This window comes from Artemia sp. Qi Xiang Cuo, chromosome 18 (genome assembly GCF_049724085.1).
Source record: "Artemia sp. Qi Xiang Cuo chromosome 18, ASM4972408v1, whole genome shotgun sequence".
NCBI lineage: Eukaryota > Metazoa > Arthropoda > Branchiopoda > Anostraca > Artemiidae > Artemia > Artemia sp. Qi Xiang Cuo.
In genome coordinates this window covers 29,536,669-29,553,993 of record NC_142811.1, presented here as the reverse complement: position 1 = coordinate 29,553,993, position 17,325 = coordinate 29,536,669, and the positions used below count along the sequence as shown (strand labels likewise).

The 17,325-nt window shown below is 36.8% G+C and overlaps 1 protein-coding gene across 1 annotated transcript in view; it reads right to left on the bottom strand.

Moving 5' to 3' along the window:
* LOC148941400 (glycoprotein-N-acetylgalactosamine 3-beta-galactosyltransferase 1-like) overlaps positions 1–17,325 on the bottom strand; it is an 880,586-nt gene that overhangs the window by 859,375 nt on the left and 3,886 nt on the right. The gene's annotated exons all lie outside the window — the stretch shown is intronic.

The following is a 17,325-nucleotide window of genomic DNA, read 5'->3' as shown; positions in this document are numbered from 1 at the left end:
GAATTAACTTACGTAACGAACTTCTATATTCATATATTTTTAATACGTATATTAGGAAGTTTTTCCCCCTAGTCAATACCTTGCTCTTCAAGCTAAAGTTCGAATTTTGTTCCAATTCTTTAAAAATGACCCCTTAATGACAAAGGCCGTTAATTAGAATAAATAGCTCTTATGAAAGTACTAAAAAATCCTTGGCTTAAAGAGCGAGGCAATGACTAGAAGGTGAACCCAATCATATAGCTAATAATTTTTTGTTCGTTTTGAGTTTTGATGTTGCTCCTTACTTTCAGTTGAAAAACTTGTTTTTTATATTTAATTTCTGATTTTTTTAAAATAATTGATGGGAAATCCGGTGCCCCCTTCATAGCAATGTCCCTTCCCTCATGAACTTCATGAAAAGATCCTCCCATATAACCATAATTGGGTCGTTGACCTACATTAATGCAGGTATCAAAATTGACTTTAGTACCGAATATAAGTGGTTTTGCTTGCTTTATACGATCTTGTCCAGGATCTTGTCCTGAATATATATATATGACACTACTCATCTTGCTTCAGTCTTTTAAGACAATTGAAAAGCAAAGCCATGCCACCCGTGATCTTTTGGTTCGCTTGCAGGACAAAGTCATTTCGATCACTGAACACGCAAATAGACTCCCACCGTCTCTAGTGAATTAAATTGCGTGTTTGCTCTGTTTCACCAGTTGTAATACTGTGAGCTTCATTTTCCCTAAAGGAAAGAAGACGATCTTTAGAGCAACTGTGCCATGGGTACCTCAAATATCTGCTCTTACTGAACAGTTTTTGGAACAAATCGACCGAGTAGTTGAGTTTGAGGAAGATATTATGAAGCTGTGTTGCGATATTTTGATCGCCTCATACAGAAAATCAAAGGAATTTTCGTGTTTGAATGACCTGTGCGTTCACTTGTTCCCTTGCCGGAAAACACTGAAGAGCCTTCCTCCAACCAACGACTTGTTTGCCTTACATGTAAAAAACTACAAGTACAACTGGTTAAGGAGTCTGCTAGCTGAGAAGCCTCGTTACACTAACCTTTTCTCTAAGTGAGATAGTATGAAAGTCGAAGAACAGCCGGATAGTGCCCAGTAAATCAATTATTTCTTATTGGCAATCTGACACTCAAAGAACTTCACCTTATTGCAAGTGTAAATCCTGCGGACAAAAATACCCATGTGCCCATAAAGGTTACGATATTTTATGCTCTTGTTGCGGGGTGCGCTGCGAGGCCGAGGCTGATTCAGACGAGTAATATCTGTGCGTGACTTGAAACCACAGTATGAAGATATAGCAGTAAGTTTACCGCAAATAATTTCTGGATCTTCATTCTCGGTGTGAAAAAACAGCTCCTCCCACTTATTCTTGCATTAGCGCGTGCAAACAGCTCCTCTCATTTGATCTGCCATCAGCGGTCCTATTACCCTGGAACACGTATTTTGGCAGAAACTTTCTCAAAATGCCTTTGAAACCAACTTGAGACTTCGAAACCTGCTTTTAATGCCTAAAAACATCTAATAATAACATTGCACTACTAATTACCGATTTTCATATATGTACTGGAATAATTTAATTTAAAATTAGTTTCTTCAAAATTTAGTGTTCCACCGTTGAAGCCAAGTTTCGTGTTCAAGAGAAATCTGACTTGTCTACCCGTGAAAAGATCTAATGTCAATTATGTTTATACGTTCTCTGGAGCACTCGCACCTTGGTCCGGGTTTTTATAATGGGTGAGATAGGGAAAGATCATACCGCCTATAATTTATATACTGTGTTTGAAACGGAGGGATTCTAGGAAAAAAACGTAATGAATTTTGGATTGTGATTATTAAAATTCTGACTTTCTTTAGTTTCTTGACCTGCGTCATTGCTGCCTTTTTTTCTAACTAATCGTGTTAGCTTGTTATGAAGACATTCTATGGTCTCTAAGCATTTCTATCTCGTACTTGGGAGAAAACCTGTACCTCAAACTTTGTGGAAGACGCATTTTCTTGCATGAATCACCAAAATATAATAAAATGTCAAGTTACGGAGTTTTCCACCCCTTGCAGACAAGTACCGTTGGTATTTTTTAAGACAGCATGGTCGATTTAGGGGGGGGGGGTAGGCTAATTCTTGTACCTGCCCCGTTTCGTCGTGGTATGTTTCATATTTTCAACACCTGACTCCTCCACTATAATAGCGTGAGCCCATTTCGAAGGGTCGTCAAGATTAATAGGCAATTTTGAAATGATAACGGCGGCGGTGCTTTCATTATGGGGACTAGCATAGGGAATGGGAAGTGACGGAAAGTTTAAATCATGGTTGCCACGCTTAGTAAAATTTTATTAAATTTGGTAAAAATGGACCTGAGTTAGTAAATGTAGTAAATTGAAGTAAAATTTTAGTAGATGTTTGAATTTTTTTGAAATTTAGTAAGTTTTTTAGTAAATTTACCAGAAAAAGAATTGCTCGGCTCAAAATAATGCTAGAATCCCCTGAAGTTTTGTCTTGACGGCAGTTTCTTGTTTGTCGGGCACCAAAAACTACCAATAGCAGTTAAGTGCAGTCTAATCAGACAGTAAATTACTGTGCAATATGCCTATACGGAGTAGCACAAAGCAACAGAAGGATTGATGCATTCGAGGTTCTTCAGTGCTTTATCGGTCCCAGGACAGCATCCTGTAAGGAGATGGCAAGAAAAAGCCGTTAAGTACAGACAATGCTTACTAGGCGGGGTGTCGCTCGCAATTCATTTCCGGTGGAATCTTTTCTCCCAGTAAGATACTGTGGAAGTTGTGAGGCAACTGTTGGTCTTTGGGATTCACTTCTTGCAGGCGCATACTGACAACTGCTGTCCAACTCGGCCAAGTGTACAAGAAGTGATTTGAAGAAACAGGACAGTAGCTTACCAGTAGGGTAAGAGGTACCATTTTGCGGAGACGTATAGCAATCTCTGTGTTATTATAAGGTTTTCTGTTCCTTCCATGCTATTCTATGTTCTTTTCATTGTTATTCTCTGGGAACCTCTACAAGTGATTAAACACGTCGTGAAACTACGTGCTATTTTTTTATTCTCCGTTGGTACCATTCAAAACGAGTGGGGATTCCCCGCCTGTTCCTAAACATTGCAAAAAAGATAACAGTATGAACGGGGGATTCGCCGCCCACATTTGTTTCAACTCCAAGTTTTTTTTAAACCAGTTTTTTTTTTTTTCGAGCTGACACCTTTTTTTTAGACAGCCAATCAGAGAACTGCTTAACAATTCGTCATTGAAACCCCGTATAAAATGTTCATGCTTTGGAATTTAATTTTCATTATGTATTAGCATATCGAGCATAGTACACTGGATTTTATTAACTCTGAAACAATGGATATTTCTATTTTCAATGTGAGTACACTTTCATTCTTTATTTCCAAAAAATAAAATATTGTTTTACTAGTAAATTCAAATTTCAGGGGGACTTAGCCCCCCTCCCCTCAAACAATACAAAATCTTAAAATATAGTGAGTATATTCGATAGAAACGCTAAGTATGCTTTTTTCTATTATGTAAATAAAATCTCTCCTCCACAGCTATGTTTACAAGTTTTAATTGTTTTGAAAAACAGTTCTTTTTCATTCTAAAATATCATTTTTCCAATCGTGCGTTTAAAATGTGCTGTCTTTTCCGGTTTGAATGAAAAGCTTCGGTCTTACAAAGGGAGTGACAGTTTTGGGACTCAAATTTCACACGCTACTGATATCATAAATTAATGGCATATGCTTGATGAATTAGTAACAAGGATGTTCCGTGACAAAGAGAGAAAATCGTATTCTAGTCTAATTAAAGGAAATATATTTTATTTTCAATTGTATTCCATTTTTAAGAAGGTTTTACGATGTGAAAAAAAAACTTTATAGTTTAGTTTTTTACGGAAATGGCGTATTTTCGTTCCAAAGCTTGGCTTTTGCAGGGTTTGAGTTGCAAGGGAGTTGAGTTGCACGAGGGTTCAGTTGCACGGGGGTTCGGTTACATGCGGATTCAGTTACAGGGGGTTTAGTTAAATGTGGTTGAGTTGCATAGTCTCGTTGGAAAAAAATTGGAGTTCAGCCTTAAAAAGTTCTATTAAGAGCTATTTTTATGGAAATGGTTCATTTTTGAACCAAAACTACGCTTTTCTGACTGAAGATACACATTTGAATCAGAAAAAGTGAAAATGTATACAACTTAAACAGAGAAGTGTGTTTTGACCGTATTTTCTATAATTTCGTCTGAAAAATAGGAGTTCACACTTAAAAAGTTCTATTAAGAGCTATTTTTATGGAAATGGTTCATTTTTGAACGAAAATTACGCTTTTCTGACTGAAGATATACATTATAATCAGAGAAATGTGTTTTGATAGTATTTTCTATAGTCTCGCTGGAAAAAATTGGAGTTCATACTTAAACAGTTCTATTAAGAGCTATTGCTATGGAAATGGTTCATTTTTGAACAAAAACTACGCTTTTCTGACTGAAGATATACATTATAATCAGGGAAATGTGTTTTGATAGTATTTTCTATAGTCTCGCTAGAAAAAATTGGAGTTCATACTTAAACAGTTCTATTAAGAGCTATTGCTATGGAAATGGTTCATTTTTGAAAAAAAACTACGCTTTTCTGACTGAAAATATACATTATAATCAGAGAATTGTGTATTGATAGTATTTTCTATAGTCTCGCTGGAAAAAATTGGAGTTCATACTTAAACAGTTCTATTAAGAGCTATTGCTACGGAAATGGCTTATTTTCATTCAAAAGCTGGGCTTTTTCATAAATTATATTATGGGGGGGGGGATGTTTTTGAAATCCCCCTTCCTCCAAAACTAAAAATTTTCCAAAATTTTACTTTAAAAGCTTTTCTTTTTAAATATTTCTAAAGTGCTATGACATAGAGTGCTACAAACACCAGAATAAACTCTAGAGGGCAATTTATCTGTAAAAGAAGGCTTATTATTTCATTACTAAATTTTTCTTCTTTTTTAAGGATGTTGAGGTGGATTCCTACAATTACCCTCCCTCCGAAAAGGGACCAAGATGGGGTGATATCACATCGATGCAAGCTGCAAGACCATCAATCATCAGATATGCTAGCTCCTTTACAAGTTCGCTGGACCAGCCAGGAGCCTCTCAAGCCAGTGTCAGCTCTGCAAAAACCTCTATGCAACCAGGCAGAAAATTCAAAAGAGAATGGATAGATTCTCATAATGCATAAGCCTCATATAGTCAAGATTGGAAGGTGACCCCCTATCAAGCATTGCTGGGCCTTTCACGACCAATGCAAGGCGAGAATAATGAGGCCCCTACAGCTCTCGACATGCAAGCTGAAAATTTAAAGGTGAATTTTCAAATATTATTCCTCTCTAATGATTCTTTTTCCCAAGTCAATTTGAAGGATTGTGTGTGAGCGGTACATGTGCCGCTTATTTTTCTGTATAACCGATAATTCAATAACGTCGTAATGATTGTTGTATGTGTGTGTGTGTGTATGTGTGTTTGTGAGTGTGTGCGTATGTGTGAATGTGTGTGTATGTGTGTGTATGAACGTGTGTAAACGTGTGTAAGTGTAAGTGTTTGTGGGTTTGTGTGTGCGTGCGTTTGTTTGAACGTGTGTGTGTGTGAGTGTATGTGTGTGTTTGTGTGAGTGTGTGAGCATGTGCGCGTGTGTGTGTGAGTGTGTGTGTGTGAGTGTGTGAGCATGTGTGAATGTGTGTGTGTGTGTGTGTGTGTGTGAACGTGTGTACGTGTATGTATGTGTGCGTGTGTGTGTGTGTGCGCGCGTGGGTGTGAACGTGTGTGTGAGCGTGTGAGTGTGTGTGTGTGAGTGTGTGTGTGCGTGTGTGTGTGTGTGAGCGTGTGTGTGAGCGTGTGTGTGCGCGCGAGTGTGTGTGTGTGAGTGTGTGAGTGTGTGCGCATGTGCGCGTGTGTGAGTGTGTGCGCATGTGTGCGTGTGCTATTAACAAAATTTGTAATTTATTATGCATTCGTTTGATAAATAATGCTATAAGCAAAAAAAAAGTGTGATATAATTGTTATAAAAGTTTTGTAAAAGAAAAAAAACTTAATCCAATCATTTTCTTGTTTCAGGAGGAAGCTTTGAAAACTTCTGCCTTCCCTGGCCAAGGATTTTAAAGTATAATGGTAAATTGTCCCGTCTCGCTGGATCATATTAGTGAAGGTATGCCATTTAATATACCCCTTGATTTTCAATTTACAGCTGAAGAAATGGACAGTCTTATGCAAATTGTTGGACCTAATTTTTCCGGGGACATTTTTGACGATAGTTTTATAATTAGTGAATTGGGTCCTGTACAAATAGGTCCAGGACATGAAAATAGTGTCATGTCTCCAGAATTATGTGAATTTTATTTGTTAGTCTGCTGTAGGTCACTTGCAAACGTATAGGGAAGATTTTAACCCCCCCGAGGAAAACGTGATTGACGGGCGCATTATTTTAAGTGACCCTGTTAATGTTCTCATGAGCTACATCGACAGAATTCAAGCACAAATTGAAATTCAGATTCAGGAATAGGAGTGTAAAGGGGGGTTAAGGCATCAGTTAATCAAAAAATTTATTTACAAAAGGGAACATCCGGGGATATTTTTTATTTTCATTTTTCAACCGGCAACCAGACTTTTTACCCTGGTCTAAATGAATTTGGGAGTAACTTTTAAAACTGGATAAATAAATTAATATTGACTTTGGACACGTTTAATCAGAGGGGAAGTGGGTCCACAATTTTATACATTGAACACATGGATCTGAATCTCAGTAGATTAAAAAAAAACTTTATTTTAAGGGGAGGGCGGGGTAACAAAATAAATTGCCACCCAGATTTGTCGGCTACAAGAAGAATGCAGGGTTTCAGTTTTGACACTGGACTGCAATGCTTTAAATATACATTTTTAGCATCAGCCCATAAAACATTTTAAGATAAGTCAACAGTGAAAAATATCGACAGACTTTCACGTAACGGTGGAAAAAAATTTCCTAAAGTAAATTTTGATTGTTTGGAGGGGAAGTACCTGGTGTCACTGAAAGAGATAGCCTTATTTGAAAAATAAAATGAAAATCTTGGGTTGGGGGTGTTTGTTCTGCAGTATGACACAGAATTTTTAGACGGGGGAAAGAAACCAAATAAAAAAATTGTTTTATGTTCAGCTAGGTCACCGATGGTAGATAATGATGAAAATTGGATTTGGATTACTTACAAGCCCTTCAGAGATGTAATGTGCAATTGTAACTTTTTGCTTGATACGTCAATATGTTGACTCCTAGCTCATGGTGTTCGGAGCAGAGACCATTACTATCCTCCCTTGCGTCTGTATCACTTCCCGTCTGAGCAAAATGTTTTAGACTAAATGAGAAATTACGAAATTAGCGATACAAAAACAAATAACCTACCGATTGGATGCTCAAACGCTTCACAGTTTGAAATTATCAAAAGTTCCTGCTACAAGTTGATAAAATATCTGTGGATTGCGCAACCAGATTGGTGGAGGTATAAAACCCATCAAGGCCAAATGGAGTCAAGGAACACAAACTAGTTGCGTGTTCCTACGCGCATGCCCGTCGTGATTCCAACAATAAAATGCAGTTGGAAGAGTTTTTTTGGCTATGGATGAGGAGGGTAGTATGGAAAAGTTATTGATATCTTTAATAAAAACAGCAAACGGCGCAATTTTACGATTGCGTCACACCAACCACCCAATGACATTATCAGATAAGGAGCAACTGGCACTAGAAAAGGAGACAATTTGCTGGGTTTGTAGAGATGTTCTTGCCCCAAAAGACGCAGTCCAGGATCACAATCACCTTATTGACCCCAATTCAACGGGAAAAAGTAACTTTCGGGGGTGGGCTTACAATTCATTTCACTTAAAAATTAAACAACATCTCTTCTTCAAAGTTTTTATCCATAATTCTAACCCCGGTCCAAAGTATTTGCTATAAGCAATCATACATTTTCAAAGAAATGGAACAGGGGATCATGGCTTGGTGATAGACAGATTTCGCTAAAATATTCCTCGTATATCATCAGGAAAGTTGCTTGTTTTGGAATTTATGTGGAAATTTGATGAAGCCGAAGTTGAGTTCACGAATAAAATTCGCTTTTTAGATTCATACTGTTTTTTCTCCAATTCATTTAGTAAATAATTCAGGTGCAAAAAAACTAAGACTGCTGAAACACTTTCCCACTTCTCAAATAACAATTTCCAATTGAGTTATTTTATTTAATAATAGTCAAAGGTATATGTCCTTAGGACTATTATTTTTCTATGTCGATATTCACCAAGGAAACTCTTCCTCCAATTGAATTGTTTTACGACAGTCTACATGACCGTAGGTGCACCCCCGATGAAAACAGTTTTGCTAAAAAAGTATGGACAGAGGAAAGGTGTAAAAATAGCTTTGAATTCTTCAATCTTTATTTGTCGAGTGATGTGTTGACTTTGTTGTACATTATGTATAAAAATGAGTATAAAATTTATAGGGAATTTAATCTTGATTTTGGCTCTTATTTTTCATCTGCTCATCTGATGATTAGCATTCCCCTAAGAACTTGTTGGGAAAAATCGGGCTAATAACAGATATTGATCAGCATCTTTTCATTAAAAGTTCAGTGATGGGTGGTTTTGTTTTCCACAGTGGCCATATATCCAAAACTGATCCAACTGGAGAGAAAACGGGGAAAAAATTAGATGAAGTTTTACTTGATATAAATTCTCTCTACCCCTCGACCATGTCCCATTATGCGCTACCTTATAAGTCCAATAAATGGCTCAATCACCTACAAGCTCCTCATTTCCCCGACCTTGACAGTGTTTAGGAGAATAGATTAGTTGTAGGTATGTTGGATGTTGCTGGGGAGACGACGGACGAACTTCGCGATCGAATATAGGATTTTGTTTTCCTGTGCGTAGATAGAACTGTGTATAAGAACTTTTTAATCCCTAGAAAAAGCCGAATATTTAAGTAAGAAGGATTGCATTGGTCACCTTCAAAAAAAAAACTTATTGCTGACCTTGTGCCGAAAAAAAATATTGTTGTACATCACGTGGCCTTAAAATGCACGTGCAACAACTTTTAACGTCACGAAGGTTCACAGATCGGTACAGTTTAGTCAAAAACCCTATTCAAAAATGTTTGTGGAGACCTTTTTCAAGAAATGTTCAGACGTGCAATAGAAAGCCGAAAAACGAATTAATAAGCTCAGTTTGAATTCGGCTTTCGGCAAAATGTGTGAGAGTGTTCGCAATAAGAATCGTTGTTACGTCGTGACCGATCCCAAACAATGTGCTCGAATTATTGCCGATCCAAATTACACTTCCTTCACAATCATTGGCCCGGACAAGGTACTATTGAATAGGAAAAAAGACGCATTGTCCTGAATAAAAATATTGCTGCAGGCAGTGCGATCTTGGAGATCTCAAAAAAGCTCATGTTGGAATTCTACTACAATTTGGCTAGGGTACAGTAGCCGGAGAAGGGGCAAGTAGAGGTCTGCTACGGGGACACAGATTCTCTACTGTTAAAAGTAAAAACCCCAAATCTAATTGAAGATTTGATGCACGGTGAAATTATCAGCTTACGGATGGACTACACCAATTGGAGTGGGCTATACCCAGAGCTAGTGAAACGTAGGGCGCCAAATCAGCTTTTATTTTTTAAATCTGAAACGGGAAGCGACATGATTTCCAGTGGTATGTTTCTAAGTCCGAAGGTGTACTTTATACAAACACACAACGAGAAAATAAAGAAACGTTGCAAAGGAGTACCCATGTACTATATGGATAAGAATTTTGATAAGAGCATATATAGGAATTGTATTGTTGAAAATACAATTCCACGAGCCAAATTGCTGGCAATTCGTTCCATCAACTACAAGAACTTTACCGTAAATGTTGAAAAATTGCCTTGAGTACTAGCTCAGACAAGATCTATATTTTTCAAGACGGTTTGACCGCCCTCTTCATTCGGCACTATTTCACTTCAGACCGGGCCGAATGTGTTATCCATAGGGAAAGTCTTGGTTTGAATGAAGTCCAGTAATTTTTTTTTCCTAAAACCTTTGGGGGGGGGGGGCTTGCGGCCTTTTGGGGGGGGGGGGCTCATGGCTGGGGGGCGGGCGCCAGCGGGGGCGCACCGCCAGCCACAACCAAAGTTATCTTTTTTTTTGGACTTAGAACAGATTTTTTTTTTGTGCTTTTGTACATGTTTTATTCAAATTAAAAAAGTGATATTTATTTAAGTGCTTTATTCTAAAAAATTTTGTATTTTTTCTATAAATAAATAAACAAAAAAAAGTGTATTTATTTAAGTGTTTTTTTTTCTCTCTCTGTGCCTATGCAAGAGTTGTATTTTTTTTTCAATTTTTATGGGCTTTTTTTTCAATGTATTATTTTTTAAGTATTTTTAATTTTTTATTCATATAATAAAAGAAAATATTAATATTTATTCGTCTTCTTATTATTATTATTATTCTTTAACAGAGTAGTAGTAGTAGTAGTAGGGAAATTATTTAGTCATTAGACAACTATGGTCTACAGTTAGTTGTTCAGGTGAACTATTAAAGGGAACATGTATCAATTTAAAACACCATTCAGATCGTTTTTGTGTGGCCCGTCAAAGTCGGGCAAAACAACACTCTTAACTAAAATAATTAAAAATTGCGATAAAATATTTGCGGAAAAGCCGAAAAAAATCTACTGTTGTTTTAGTATTTTTAAGGTGTCTTATGATAAAGTAAAAGCGATTTCTGCAACTAGCCTAGGGCTGGTGCAGACACAATTCATATTGGGACCTATTATTTTCAGTATTATTAAGCCAAACTCTTGGCTGATCATAAATGTTTTGGCTGAGTATATTGAACAATTGTCTCAGGAATTACTACAACTGTTCAATGTTCACTCTCATCATGAACAGATTTTTGTTGCTTTAGTTCTACACAATCTCTTCATCAGAGCAAATGTATGCAAACACCTGCTTGGAAATGTACCTACTATATCATCTACAAAGTTGTTCATGATTCTAGCTCACTAATAACTCTTAATAAACAAATCCATCCAGGTGCCCCCAAATTTCTGCTCTCAGCATACCATCAGGCAACTAATAAACCCCACGGCTATATCCTATCGGATCTTAATCAAAATACACCCGAGGATCTGCGTGTAGTCACAGATATTTTCGACAATGAAGTTACACTATATCTCCCTGTGAACACTAAAAATACCAATTAGTCAGTATCATTACATTGAAGAAACTATATGAAAATAGACATCTGTTTTCAGTTCTAAGCACTTCAAAACCCTCGCTTAGGAAAGCCATACTCAAACATGATATTGACAATGATTTCATTAATCTAATATCTGAACTTTGTTTAAATTTGACCGAGTGTAATGTTAAACTGCCAGAAGTAGTTAAGCAACGGGCAAAGAAACATCGTTCCTTTGTACGTACATTGGCTTATAAAAACAAAGGAAAGAATTTTAAAAAGAAACGACTTCTTCAGGCGGGTGGTAGCTTTTTCACACTTTTACTGCCGATAATTGCAGGACTTGTAAACAGTTTTCTCTAGAGAATGGCAAAACTCTATAAATTGACTCAAATAGAACTTACCTTCTCACCCATGAAAAACATTGAGATCACTCTGTGTAAACTTATTGGCAACGAGCAAATTGAGGAGGATAAAAAACTGCTTTTACTTCGTGGTACCGTTCGCCAAATGATCAAACATACCTTCTATCATTCCACGACTACTGCTGCTGCTGATACAAAAAAAGAATCATCTCCTCAAAAGTCTGCTGCTGGAACACAGATGAAGAAAAAAGACATATATTCAATTGTATTTAAAATTGTAACTAAACGGCCCCAATCATATCGTGAACAAAGAACACGACTCCTAGCCTATCTCTTGGAAAGTGGTCATGATCATATTCAAGTTGAGAGCAATGGGACAAGGATTATAATTCAGGGCAAGAGCTATAATCTACTTGATTTAACCTATGATATGGTTACAAATAGTAAAGGACTATTATAATTTGACACTCATCTATACAACTTTCTAAATACATTAAACTTCCTCAATAGTCTTATTAGTAATAGACAAATTCTAAAAAAATTAAATGAACATGCATCACTGTCAACACCACCACCATTAAAATATGAAGAAGAAGAAGATTTTAAATCAATTTTGGAAAATACCAGCACACCGCTGATAGCTAGACAAAAGCGAAGGCGTATTAAGTCAACGGCACCACCACCACCACCATCACCAACCGCCAGTATACAAAAGAGTTGCGGGCGTTACGCAACGTGTTTAACTTCAAAAGGGTAGAGATTCTGAAACGCACTTATGAAAATATCGGTGGAGAGAGGAGCTTATGCTCATTCACCACACTTTCCATACTCCCTGGTGTTCACACTAAAATGATACAAGACTATCTACAAAATGAATCAAGTTACACTCTGCATAGAAATCATAGACTTCGTGCCAATCAATATCGAAAAACCCATTGTATATAATGCAAGCAGATCTCCTGACTCTAGATGAGGTTCAACGACGTCACAATACACCGTACAAGTACATTCTACTTGCAATCAGTATTTTTAGTCGTTATGCATATGTCATTCCAATGCGAAAAAAGAGAAGCGTTGAAGTTGCTCAGGCCATTGAAAGTATTCTCGAACAGGATTCATATAAAAAAATTCAAACGGATCGCGGTAGTGAATTTTTTAATCCCCATGTTGCAAAAGTACTAGTAAAATATAGTGCACTGCTCTATCATCGTAATAGTCCTATAAGTCATAGTCCTCTACACCAACGTAAGTTCATCAATCCTCTCTTAATTCAGAGGACGTTTCGTTACAACTGAAGTCCATTAACTCGATTGACAAGAAGAAGAAAAATAAACTAACTTCGGGCTAGATCTTCCGATGTATGATGGAAACTAGTGTTTTTGACCAGGGGAATTCCTTGTGTTCAACCAACATACTCAAAGTGTCGGTTATCCTAGACACTAAACCAATAGCGTATCGTCTCCGCGATACCAACGATGAAGAGATTCTCGGCGGCCTTTATGACTATGAACTACAAAAAGTTAAAAATAATACTGAAATCTATCAAATTTAAAACATATTAAAGACACGCACTAGCAGGGGTAAGAAACAGTTACGTTTTCGGTGGCTAGGATACAACTCTGATTTTGATTCTTGAATCGGTGTTGAAGATATTGACAATGCCCAATGATTTCTATAAAACTTTTATGTCCAAAGTTTCCGATCCTCCCTACAATAACGTGAATACTACAATTGATTCTTGGACAAAAATCTCCCCCACCATAAAATTTGACGACTCGTATGGATTCGGTATTGTAGATTGCATTCTCAAAATACCAAATACATAATGAGAAAAGATTATGTGTATTATATAAAAGTTATACCATTCTATTGGACTATGAATGGGTTGAACTATGTTGACTATGAATGGGTTGAAGCACTTAAATCTAGTGAATATCCACATACCAAATAGAAATACATTGAATAGGATAATAAGACAGATTCGTGGCACACAATAAATATGAAAATCCCATATCGTATGAATGATGCATTCTATTTTAATTATTCATTGTAAAATGCTAGGATTTACATTAGCCCACCAGTTGAAGCTGAAACAATTATTCTCAATAATAATATGAGAGACGTTCTTGGCTATAAACAGAACATGATCAATGGGGAAATGCTGGCACTGTTTATGGGATGAATCAAGTTATCTTTGCTGACTATACACCTGGCTTTGCCTCGGACTCTTGCATATTTCTCTATATATCCTTTTTGGAAATAACCATAGTCGGTAATTCAAATGTCCCCCTCCTACGTGTTCTTGAACGAAAAACATCTCATGAACTTGTTCATCACTATAATATAAAGCATCTTCAGTATGTTCCTGTAAGCATTTCATATTTGGAACTCTGTCAGTTATATCTTCAAATAGACCCGGGTAGTCCTCCAACAATAACAAATGCCCTAGGATTAAGAAAATTGCCTTTTTAACTCATTGTCTTTGACAGCCTGATCATCTAGATGGAACAATGAAAAAGGTCAGTATTTGTTCCCCGATATAAAGCGTTAAGTTGGTGCTTTGAGTTCACTTCAATTAGGCACTGTATTGGAACAATGAAAGGGACATATTACAATTTATGGCTATGGTCCCGGAAGCTTGTTTGCTAAGCTGTTTAGTCCGGCACTACCCTTTGTCAGAATATATCTTGTGCCTGCTGCATTAAATTTTGGTGCCTCAACACTACACAACATGGTATTAGGGAGAAACTTCAAGGAGATTGTGATAGACAATGCTAGATCTTAAGCAAGAGCCGTTGGTGAGCAACTAAAATCTCGACAAAATGGGGAGGGATTGAAAAGGATTCGTGTGCGTCTTTCACTCATCAGTCTCCACCCAGGCGGGAAGCAAAGGACATCAACAAGAACTTTAAGGGCTAAAACAAGGAAGACCAATAAACAGAAGAAGAAAAAGAAAAAGATTTTCATATCAAAGAAGGACTTCTTCTTTTACAATTACTTATCTCCCTCGCAAAGAGTCTTATCCATTAGTTAGTTTCTCAATGAATCTATTCAATGCTAAAAATGTTTATGTCAGTGTCAAGCATAACTACTATGAACAAGTTCACTCCCTACTAACCCTGTTAGAAAATATACACTTTCATATATTTTCTAATGAAGATTATTTCATTGATTCGTCATCGACTTTTATTCAGTTGAGTATTACAATGAAGAGAAAGTAAGGTAGTGCACTCAAAATCCTGGCGATGGTCTATCTTATGAGAACTATATTCTACACAATTTATTCAAAAAAATTAATGTATTTATTAATGGAACATTGGTGAGCACTAGCAATAATTTATCAAACTATGCAAGCTACATACAATTTATGATGATGAAACCAAAGGCATACAAGGAGTTGAGAGGACAATCATTAGGCTATGAATATCGATCAGGTGTTGATACTGATGGTGACTTGACTACTACAGTGACCCAGAAATGCCATATAGTCGTAAAATTAACTAATGACATTGTCTATACACCTTTGAGTCAACCCCCCAAAGTCTAGATTAACTTACAATTGAAAAGTGCCCCATTAAATGTCACCCTAAGCCAAACCCTCTTAATAATACTTGACGACAATTTTATTATCGCATCTGCAATACTTAATGTCCAAACGCAACAGGTTATGAGCGCTTTTGCATTGGCAGTGGAAAAGCACAGAGCCAGCGGTAAAAACAATACAAGTCGTGTTCTTAATCCACGGTCCTACCAACGTCGAATTAGCACCGGCTCTTGGCGATATACAAATTTCTCATTTATCACTGAAGAAATCGTGTGAAAACTAGCTTTGACCTTTGTGACGATTGGGAATGCCGCTGGATCTTGGACTGACTCCCTCCATGATTTTATTTTTTTCGATCTATCTAGCCTTGTGTGCAAAGTGAATGGTATTCCATTGGACACTCTATCATTTGACAAAACATCCTATAGAACTCTGTACGAGTTGACCATGCAATCCCTAGATTATGACTCTCAACTATTTGAAAATGGAATAACCGATTCAATATTTTCAAAAATTCATGGGGTAATTATTTTGGACTTGTCGGGGACTCAGGATATGAGCATAGTACGAACAGGGAATGTACGTTTAGAGTGTACATTTGCCAATGCTGTAACTTAGAGTATCCCGCTAATATCACTTAGTCAATTTAAAGACTATTGGAAAAGTACTCTCGACAAAAGTGTTCTACTAGACTTAGCACCATGAACACAAACCATCTAATAAACGTACTTAATATACGTCCAGTTATGTCCCTGTACAATTTCTATTGCAGACCATCAGACATCATTGAAAAAATTCAAAGTGTTAACAAGACCCTAATCATCGTTAATTGCAGTCCATCAACTTTGAAGACCGGTCATTGGCTATACATCTTTCAAACAGAGAAGAAAATTGAATTTTTTGATCCTTTTGGCCTATCGTATAAATTCTACACACCATACATCAGCAACTTTATTGAAAGCAGTGGGAAAACCATTATTCAAAATCAATGAAGAGTAGAAAATTTAACGAGTAAGACATATGGCTTCCGCGCACTACTCTTTTTCATATTCAGATGTCATGGCTACTTCTACAAATAGTTTCTAAACATTTACATACATTTACTTTGAGTCGACGACTTTCTAGTGTGAAACAAACTTAACAGTGCATTTAGGATATTCTTTATGGCCCTGCTAATAAAATAGTCTCGGGATGTATGTTGGTCCGTTTATCAGTAAAAATTTATATACATGGTAAAATGACTTTACTAATCTACAGATCCCACCAACAACTAGGTATAGGTATTTTTTAACATCAGGAAGCATATGCAGGTTATACGAATTCGAAGTATACTGATCCTGATGTAGTGCAATGTCAGGGTCACATTTTCTACAATAGAGTGTAACTTCACTCTTGTCATATCTCTTTGAATAGTCAATGATACTATTCTCATTCATTCTATAGAATTCACGTTCCAATTAGTTTATTTGAAGTAATGTCACAAATAGTGTCCTCAAGCGGCGAATCACATTCCGTCACAGCCAAATAAAAATCAGTGGGCTTATAATCATAGTAGTCATTGTCTTCACAACGATGACGTAGAAACCAAATTCTTTTGTTGTAAAAGCAGTTTCCTCCTCCCAGAACAATCTAAAACCACGACGATACCAATCTCTTAGCAATAAACTAAAATCACGCTTAGGATTCTTTCCAATCATACCGGGATATGTATTCTCCCACTGACTACATTTATCGTAATGACAATTGCAATGTAAGTGGCTTCTAGGATGAGAGTCACACACCTTTTCATGACAGGAATTACAACCTTTAATTTGTACAGCATATCCTCTATGCAATTTACACGGGTTGCATAATATACACTTTTCATCATACTCATCAATCATTGTGCAATTCTCACTTGATGACCAGCTACCCAGTGTGTTCATACATAGGGGGCATGTATGGAATATTTTTCCATGTGTTGACGCTCTCACTCTCACAATGAAACTGAGCTAGCCACACCAAAAAGATTGTCTGAGAGAGAGAGAGAGAGAGGAGTAAAAATCTCGCTTGTCTCTGATTGTCTGCCTAAAAAAAAGGTGTCAGCTCGAAGAAAACGCTCTGGTTGAAAAAAACTTGGAGTTGAAACAAATTTTGCAGGGAATCCCCCGTTCATACTGTTATCTTTTTTGCAATATTTAGG